Here is a 9,777-nt window from a genome sequence, read left to right as displayed (position 1 = left end):
AGCAATTGGACAGATTGTGGAATGAGGTGTAGGAATGAGCCTAGGACAGGAAGGCGTTGTCTTGAGGGTCAAACGGCAAACTCAGGATTTTTGGAATCAGCAAAAGCAGGCCCACATAGATTACGAAACCCATCTATTGCAGGAGGGGGGACCCCTTCCAGGGCCCAAAGCTGGGCTGTTGTCTAACACATGGAAATGAATTTTCCGAGGAGACACATGTGCTGACAAAGCAAGAGATTTTATTGGGAAAGGGCACAGGGATGGAGAGCAGTAGGGTAAGGGAACCCAGGAGAACTGCTCTGCCGCGTGGCTCTGGCTCGCAGTCTCGGGTTTTATGGTGATGGGATTAGTTTCCGGGTGGTCTTTGACCAATCATTCTAATTCAGAGTCTTTCCTGGTGGCACACGCATCGCTCAGCCAAGATGGATGCTAGCGAGAGGGATTCTGGGAAGTGGACGGACACGCGGTGTCTCCTTTCGGCCTTTCCTGAACTCTTCCGGTTGGTGGTGGCTTATTAGTTCCATATTCCTTATCCGGATCTCCTGTCATAAAACAACTCATGCAAATGGTTACTATGGTGCCTGGCCAGGGTGGGCGGTTTCAATCAGTGTGCTTCCCCTAACACATCTGGTAAAGGCCTTCTCAGAGAGGCTTGAGAGATTGCCCCCCAGGTCCCAATGTCTTTATTATCAGAATCTTGGTTCCTGGCTCAAACAGCATTGTTTGACTCAGAGGCTGGGTCAAGAGTCACCTCCCAGAGTTTCTGTAACGTCTGTTGAAAAGGTAAAAGTTGAGTTACATAGTTAGTTAATTCCAAGGCTTTAGGAAAACTCTGGGTGTAAGCCTTTAAGAATTTTTCATGGAGCCTTTTCAGGAATTATTAATCTTCCATCCTCAGACTGTATCCATCCTTTTTCAGTAATCTTTGCTCCTCTTTTCTTTATCTTTTTAATTCTTCTTCTGTATATTGAGATTCTTCCTGTTCAACCAGACCTGTCCAGAACAAGGGTATCTGTAGTGAAAGGGGTTCCTTCGTAAAGGAGTTCAAAAGGAATTCAGCAGTTAGCCAGCTGATTACCCGGGGCTACTTTACTTCCATCCTATTTGTGCCCTGTGCAATGCAGAATAACTACTTTCTTAGGCCATCAAAGGTCTTTCAATCTGTTTGAAATGTTTAATAGGTTCTCTTGTTTAATAGGCTTTTATTCCATATTGCAGCAGGAGCATGTAAAGTCAAATAAGCAAACGGAGTCAGTGTAGATATTTACTCACTAACCTTTGCTTAACTCTAGAGCTCTGGTCAGAGCCACAAGCTCCGCTAACTGAACATTCATCCCTGGGAGGCGGGGCGGGGGGAAAGAGACTTTTCTTCTAAAACCTGTTCAACTATCACCATGGCATAACCTCTTTTCCATTTCCCATCCTGCACAAAGGAACTGTCATCCAAACATTAACTTTAGAGTTTGAAATTTCACTCACATCAGAAGTCAGTACAGTGAGATTTCACCCATTAATAAACTTAAAAGCTTTAGGCATTAGCAAAACAATAGTAGCAATTACTCTTAAAAAATGTGGCCATAGCCTTTTTTTCCCCCAGTAACGGACTTAACTCAGATCCTGTGGGCATGCTCAAAGCCGGAGCCTGCAGAAGAGCAGCTTGAAGAGCCTTAAAAGCCTTTTGAGTCTCTGCAGACCAAACCAGCTTGTTGGTTTGGGCCTGCTGAGTTTCAGTTGTAAGTTTATATAAAGGGCGGACAAGTTCCCCATAACCCAGAATCCAAATGTGGCAACAGCCTGTGATGCCCCCCAATACTCTAAGTTGTCTTAAAGTCATAGGTCGTTGATGATTAATATAGGCTTAATTCTCTTGGGGCCTATGGCCATCGTCCCTTCTAGAAAAGAAAGCATCTTTCACATCAATGACTGAAGAATATTTGGCTCATTTAGGAATTTCAGACAATGCAGTATAAAGATTAGGTACCTTGAGGTATAAAGGAACCACAGCCCCATTTGTTATTGTGACTCTTGAACTAATCTCCATTTACCATTTGACATTTTTATACCCAAGATAAAAGAATGGCATGGACTGTTACAGGGAATTAATTGTCCCTGCTCCTTTAAATTCTCAGTGGTGGGTTGTAACCCTTTCTTCATCCTGGGTTTCAGTGACTACAGCTTTTGATGTGGAAATAGGTGAGGGTTTTGGGGCTTGACAATGACAGGAATAGCAGTCTGTGCTTGACCCACAGTTCTTCCATCAGCCCATATTCTAGGATTTACATTTTGTCCAATTAATGGGAGAGAAAGAGAAAGCTCCATATTTGTGAAAACAGAGGCATGGAGCTTGCTCAGTATATCCTTCTCCAAAGGGGTGAGGGACACTCTGGCACAATCAGAAATTTGTGTGGAAATAGCAGAGTTGCAGTTGCAGCTTAGAGGACAACTGAAATAATAATGTTTGGCTCTTCCAGACAGCCCCATTACAGTAGTGGATCAGGGAGAAAGTGGGCCAGGGGCTTCAGTAAGCATGGAGTAAGTTGCCCCAGTGTCTAAAAGGAAATCGACTGATTTGCGCTTCCCCGCCTCCTCTCCCCACCCCCCCCCCCCCCCCCCCCCCCCCCGCCAGTTATTAATACCTGTGGTTCCTCAGGTGTAATTAAGATAAGAGCTTGTGTGGGGACCCTCGGGCACCTCCAGTCCTGATTTTCTTGCAAGTCCGTCCCCTGGGGCCCATGCCTCAGAGGGCAGTCTCCTCTCCAGTGTGGCCCTTTGAGGACCTGACATGGAGCTGGGGCGACTTAGACACCTGAGAGCAACCTCACTTGAGAGGCCCCTCCTTTCCACAGTAATAGCAAGTCCATCCCTTTTCACCTGGGTCCCTCTGGGCATTTTCCTCTGGCTGTTTTAGAGCAGATCTGAGAGCCATTGCCCAGGCTTCAGTCTTTCCTGGTCTTTTTCTGCCTCTTCTCCTCCTCCTACCTGCCATAACAAACTGTCTGAGCCACTTGCAACAGGTTATCAAAGGCTGATTTGGTTCATACGCCTATTTTAGGAGCTTAGTGGATATCTGGAGCCAGCTGAGTGAGAAGTCTCTCTTTTAACATCATTCTTCCCTTTGCAATTTAGAGGTCAATCTCAGTGAATCTGTGAAGGGCTTCCTGCAGTCTATCTAGGAAGTTACTAGGAGCTTCCTTCTCTCCCTGTTCTGTGTTAGTCAATTTGGCAAAAAGTCTTAGCGTGTACCCACTTGAGTCCTGACAAGAACACATCTGACAAAGTGATGCTGGTCCCCATCTTTCTTTAGCCATGTTATAATCCCAGTCTGACTCTGTTCTGTTTTGGGGACCATCTGATTCCCAGTAGAGAAGGTGGCTGTCTTGCCCTCTCCTTTTTCTGCTGATTCATTACCAAGCCATTTATCTCCATAGGCAACAGCTTTTCCTCCAAACTTAAGTTTTGGAGTTGGGAGTTAGTGTCTGTAATAAGACACAGATTATGTCTCTCTAAGTAAGGGCATAAAGTAAAGTTAATTCCATAAAGGCTTCTATATACTTTTTGGATCCTCTAAACAGTCTCAACTGCAATTGGAACTGTTTGAATTTCTACTGAGACTGAGGCAACCCCTCCTGGAAGGGTGTCCTGACTCTCAATTTGCTTAGTTAGGAGCCCCAGAAATGGGCAAAGTAAGAGGACAGGAGGGAGCTGAAGATTTCACACCCAAATCTGCACCCTTACGACACAAGTCTGGCGTGTCTTGCAGAGAGAAAGAGCAATACATATGTCACTTCTGCCCATTTTTCTTGTTTTTTTACAGAGCCAGGCTAACTGTAAAACAGTTATTATAATTAAGAGACCCTTCAACTGGCCAGCATCCCCAATCTTCCAAAGGATACTGTGACCATTCAGTATGACAGAACATAAGGCATGTCTTTTTAAACTCTGGAGATCTAATTTGTTCCAGTTTTTTTAAAAATACATTTTAAAGCGGGTGGTTCTGGAACTGCTAGCTCCCATCTGTAAGAGAGAAAAAAGTGGCATCTACAGCCTTGCCTTTTTTTTTTTTTTTTTACTGGAGACATCCCTCCCTGCTCTAGATGGGGGTGGAGACTGACTGTACCCTGAAGCTTTCCTTCCCTGTCAGATTTAGTCTGTCCATTACCGACACAGGCTCCTTCCTCGTCCCTCCTGGTTCTACCACCAAGGTGGGGTGGAGATGCACAGGGGTAGACCTGATGGCATCCAAGATTGAAGTCCAGTTCCTCACCATTAAAACCTTTGCCTGATTTTTTTTTTTTTTTTCTTTCTCTGATGCCACCTGGCGTGCAACAGAGTAGCCTTCCAGAATGCCTCCCAAGCTAGGACCCCTAGGGGAAGCATCTGCCCTCCGTGTGCAGGTGCACATTCCTGAGCGCAGTCCTGACTGCAGTAGAAGTGGTGAGTCATAAGGGAGTGAACAACAGCCAGGATGTCCCTTCTGAGTGTCACCACATCAGTATATGTGATAGCAAAAGAGGCGGTGATGGCCAGCCAGAGAGAAAAAAGTGATTTTTGTCCTCAAGTTATTAAGGCCAATCCTTCCAGTTCATTCCACAGATTCCACAAAAAGAATACTTAAGGAGTTGAGACAAAAGCCACCAGAGAGCCTCCTCTGGTCCACTAAGACCTAGCGCTATCAAAGGAAGAAGCCCATTGCACTTCCAAACCGACCAGACCCTGGGATTCCCGATCTGTGTCCTCAAAACCCCATGATCACCAGCAGTGATTCTATCCACATAGATTGGAGGGACAGCCATGGCAAAGATTCACTTTCAGGTCACTGGCCCCTGAGGCAGGCAGCCAAAAGAGTGACCTCTAGCCTGAGAGATGTTCCTGGAGCTAGAATTCTCCCTCGTTCCTTAATATGTTCTTGTAACTTACGGTTCCTAGCAAGGCTAGGTGCTTCCAAAGTTGGGATCTAAGGAAAAGTACATAGTAAGAGTGGATCACAAGTCCCTTGAAAGTCTATAATCTGACAGATTAGGTTAGTACTTCTAATTCCCAGGCAGTTATGAAATGGTCAAAGAGACCAGAAAGTTTGACCAAGAAAGGAGAATTCAGTCGACACGCTTCATTCATCTCTGGCTTCTCCCCCAGAGGAGTCTTTGGGTGCCTCTTGACATTAGCAGGTCAGTATAATCCCCCAATGATTCTGCCATAAACCATATGAGGTTGCCACAGAACCGCAGATTAGGACACAACTCTGGCTTCACATTTCTTTGTGCATTTCTTTCAATCAGTCACACACAGGCACACTGTACATTTAGCAAAGTAAAGCAGAAAATGTGTTTACTAGGAGAACAAAGAACTAGAGCTCTGAATGTCTTTACTTTGTCCTGAAACCAGACGAGACCCCAAGGTAAAAGGTTGCTGCTAGGAGCCGTGAACAAAGCCGGGATTCTTGGCCTCTGGAGGAGAGCAATTTGATCCGGGGCTATTTCCTCCTGCTGTTGGGGACTTCTGGCCTCCCTACAAAAGTGATTAACACTCTAATAACCTAAGGCCAATTTTGTTTCATTGATAATCCCCACTCACCCCACCTCCATCCCTAGTATTTTAATTTAATTTAATTTTGCAGAACGCCCTTGACCAGGCATTGAATTCATGCCCCCTGAAGTGGAAGGAAAACATCTATTTCTGCTTTATTGAGTATGCCAAAGCCTTTGACTGTGTGGATAACAATAAACTGTTGAAAATTTTGAAAGAGATGGGAATAGCAGACCACCTGACCTGCCTCTTGAGAAACCTATATGCAGGTCAGGAAGCAACAGTTAGAACTGGACATGGAACAACAGACTGGCTCCAAATAGGAAAAGGAGTACGTCAAGGCTGTGTATTGTCACCCTGCTTATTTAACTTATACGCAGAGTACATCATGAGAACTGCTGGGCTGGAGGAAGCACAAGCTGGAATCAAGATTTCCAGGAGAAATATCAATAACCTCAGATATGCAGATGACACCACCCTTATGGCAGAAAGTGAAGAGGAACTAAAGAGCCTCTTGATGAAAGTGAAAGAGGAGAGTGAAAAAGTTGGCTTAAAGCTCAACATTCAGAAAACTAAGATCATGGCATCTGGTCCATCACTTCATGGCAAATAGATGGGGAAACAGTGGAAACAGTGTCAGACTTTATTTTTTGGGGCTCCAAAATCACTACAGATGGTGATTGCAGCCATGAAATTAAAAGACGCTTAGTCCTTGGAAGTAAATTATGACCAACCTAGATAGCATATTGAAAAGCAGAGACATTACTTTGCCAACAAAAGTCCGTCTAGTCAAGGCTATGGTTTGTCCAGTACTCATGTATGGATGTGAGAGTTGGCCTGTGAAGAAAGCTGAGCGCCAAAGAATTGATGCTTTTGAACTGTGGTGTTGGAGAAGACTCCTGAGAGTCCCTTGGACTGCAAGGAGATCCAACCAGTCCATTCTAAAGGAGATCAGTCCTGGGTGTTCTTTGGAAGGAATGATGCTAAAGCTGAAACTCCAGTACTTTGGCCACCTGATGTGAAGAGTTGACTCGTTGGAAAAGACTGATGCTGGGAGGGATTGGGGGCAGGAGGAGAAGGGGACGACAGAGGATGAGATGGCTGGATGGCATCACCGACTCGATGGACGTGAGTTTGAGTGAACTCCAGGAGATGGTGATGGACAGGGAGGCCCGGCGTGCTGCGATTCATGGGTCGCAAAGAGTTGGACATGACTGAGCAACTGAACTGAACTGAAGTGGAAGCAATGAGTCTTAACCACTGGACCACTGAGAAAGTCCCATGTTCATCCCCAGTGTTTTAAAGTAAATAGAATTCCCTAAAAAATGGGACTGTAAACTTAATGATTACACACATCACATACTGTTTCTCTTTCATCACCTCACCAAGACACTAGATATGGTATGGCACCATTTTATGCAAGTTTGAAGTAGCACAACAAAGTCTCAGTTTAGATGCTAATTACAAATTATTTTTTAAATATCAAGAATTGTGTCATTATTAAAAGTTGAATAATTTCTGAGTTGGTGAGCAAGTAAGTCTCTTTATGTTTTTGTCACCACAGCTGCTCAACAGAAATGCCGACCCAACTTCCTGATCATTCCACTTGTATGGCTTGGAATGGAATAATTTTCGTGACTATTTTTCAGATTTACACTTGCCATTATTTTAATGTAAAACTATTTTTAATAGCTCAAACCATCCATCAAGTACTGACATTTATATTTAAAAACTCTCTCCCAGGGACTTCCCAAGCTGTCCAGTGGTTAAGACTTCACCTTCCAGGGCAGGAGTGTAGGTTCCATCCCTGGTTGAGGAGCTAAGATTCCAGATGCCTTGTGGCAAAAAAAACCCCAAAACATACAACAGAAGCAATATTGTAACAAATTCAATAAAGACTTAAAAAGTGGTCCACATCAAAACAAAAAAACCAAATGAACAAAAAAACACAGCTCACTGCCATGTCAATAACTCTGGAATAGATGTTAATGTAATAAATTGCTCTGAAGAAGGCCAAACCCCACAATATCCAGCATTGTTTGTTTAGAACACTTCTGAATTTGAATGCATCTTGGAATCAATGATATGGGACAGTTTATTTGGCAACTTAAAAAATTCCTAGGGGTATGTCAAATAAGGGGGCATTTTCAGTGGATGAAGTTTCCTTTTCATTGGAATGCAGTCCCTAAGACAGGGGTAGAAAGTGACAAAGGACAGGAGGAGAGCTGGGGGAGTCGGGAGGCTCTGATGAGGAGGTGAACAGGTCCACCACCCCTTGTTCCCTTATCTGAAGCTCTAAATTCCAAAAGGCTCTGGAATCAAAGTGTTTCGTTTTTGTTTTTTTTCCCCCATGTTTGGTACCAAAACCTAACCTAAACTGACTTAAAGTAGTTTATAAATAGAATGTGTAATGATAACTAATTGGTAACTTAATTCTACATATTGTGAGGATCAATCTGTTTAGCTGCAGAGATATTAATGTTTGATGATGGAGCATTATTCCAGCCCCTTGGGAGGAAGCACAGGAGGAGATGTTAGCTACTGGGTCTCTATACCCGGGGGAGTCTTTTTTGGGGGGGGCATGTTTTGAGGCTTGGGAATCTTAGTTCTTCAACCAGGGATTGAACCTGAGTTCTCAACAATGAGATCTGGGGTCCCTACAATGAACTGCCAAGGAATTCCCTGCACTGGTTTTTCCAAAAGCCACAAAATCCTGAGTTTTGAAGCATATTTGGACCCAAGAGTTATGGGTAAAGGACACTGGATTGTATCTGAATCTCGCCTTGGTGGGTGGATATAATTTGGATGTGTAGCGACGTGGAGGGGATATCAGGAAGAGGACAAAGCATCATTTCACACAGTCTCAGTGTAAGTCAGTGTAAGTCAGTATCCAGTGTCCAGATCTCAGTGTAAGTCAGTATCCAGCCACTACATTTGCTTTAAAGGCGGAGATGGCCTGCATTTCTTTCTTTCTTTTTGTATTTCTAATTCTGTGTATTTTTCTTTTTTGGGAAAACTATTTATTTTATTTGTGTATTATTTATTTCCTTGGCTGCTTGGGGTCCTGACTGTGGCAGGCAGGGTCTTCCATCTTCGTTGAGGCATGCGGGATATTTCATGTGGCATGCGAACTCTTAGTTGTGGCATGTGGGATCTAGTTCTCTGCCCAGGTATGGAACCCGGACACCCTGAATTGGGATCAAGATCCCAGGGAGATGTTCTAGGGGTGGGTGCGGTGGGTGGAAGGGGCGGCTGCTCTATGCAGCCACTGAACTGGGGGCTCCTCCCAGGGGCGGTGTCCAGTCCAGAGGTCATCACACTCCGCCCACCTCTCTCCCCAGCCTCCTCCCTGCTCTGTCCCCTCACTCCGTCCCCTTCGGGGATTGGGCTGGCTTGGGACCAGTTAACTGAAGGTAAGGGTCTCCAGTCATGGTCTCTGAAAGGGCTCCCACGTGCTCAGCAAGGACTCTGGGAGAGACCACCTGTGGAAGAGGGTCTCAGGCACAGAGGCTGACCCTCCAGGCCGAGGGACCCCCTGCCCCCACCTTGCTGCTCCCTATGAGCTGGAGGAGGAAGGCAGTGTGGCCTCACCTCCTGAGTCTGAGTCTCCTTTGTCCCTGGGAAAAGGGATGGGGCAAGCGTTTGTGAGTGTGCATGTGTGTGCACACGGGAGGAATAAGGTGTATGGGGAGGGGCAGGGTGCTCCCACCTCGCTGAGTAAGTCTGGGCACAGTGGTCCTCCCGTGCCCAGGATTCTTCCCTCTGGTGTCTCCCTCCCTCCTTGGTCCCCATCAGGCTTACTCACATTTCTCAAGGCCTGTTGTTGGATCCCTGACTCTTGTGACAAGGTCTTCATCCACTCTGCATCCAGGCTGAGCAGGGTCATGCAGAGGAGGGAAGGGGGAGGGACGGACTTTGGAGAAGGAAGGGGGGAACCATTCTGGAAGGAAGATTGTAGGGAATGAGCTATTTGCATCCAGAAAACCCCCCAAAATTTTTCCCTGTTTAATTTAGTTTTGAAATCCCTGATTGTGCTGCCACCTGCTGGCCCACAGAGGGAAGGGCTAGAGATGCTTCCGCATTTTTAGGGACAGAAAAGCCTTGGGTTGGAGGACCGGATGTCCCTTTCTAAATCTGATGGGAATCCCCTCCTTCCTCAAGGCCCTTTCTGGTGACTGCGGCTGTGTTCAGGGTTCAGGCTATGTTCAGGGTTCCTACTCAAAGAACAGTGGAAATGGCAGTCTCTTCTCCCTT

The 9,777-nt window shown here is 45.5% G+C and overlaps 1 long non-coding RNA gene across 1 annotated transcript; it reads right to left on the bottom strand.

The window, feature by feature from the left end:
• Window positions 1-219: 219 nt before the first annotated feature.
• LOC139182971 (uncharacterized) lies at window positions 220-9,518 on the bottom strand. The gene is made up of 2 exons (XR_011566473.1): window positions 9,329-9,518; window positions 220-993 (listed from the first exon to the last, which is right to left on the bottom strand). It is a non-coding gene; the product is annotated as an uncharacterized lncRNA (long non-coding RNA).
• Between the last annotated feature and the right edge of the window lie 259 nt (window positions 9,519-9,777).

This window comes from Bos indicus, chromosome 5 (assembly GCF_029378745.1).
Source record: "Bos indicus isolate NIAB-ARS_2022 breed Sahiwal x Tharparkar chromosome 5, NIAB-ARS_B.indTharparkar_mat_pri_1.0, whole genome shotgun sequence".
NCBI classification, from domain to species: Eukaryota; Metazoa; Chordata; class Mammalia; order Artiodactyla; family Bovidae; genus Bos; species Bos indicus.
The sequence above is the reverse complement of the archived record's forward strand: the minus strand, read 5'-3'. Positions and strand labels throughout refer to the sequence as shown.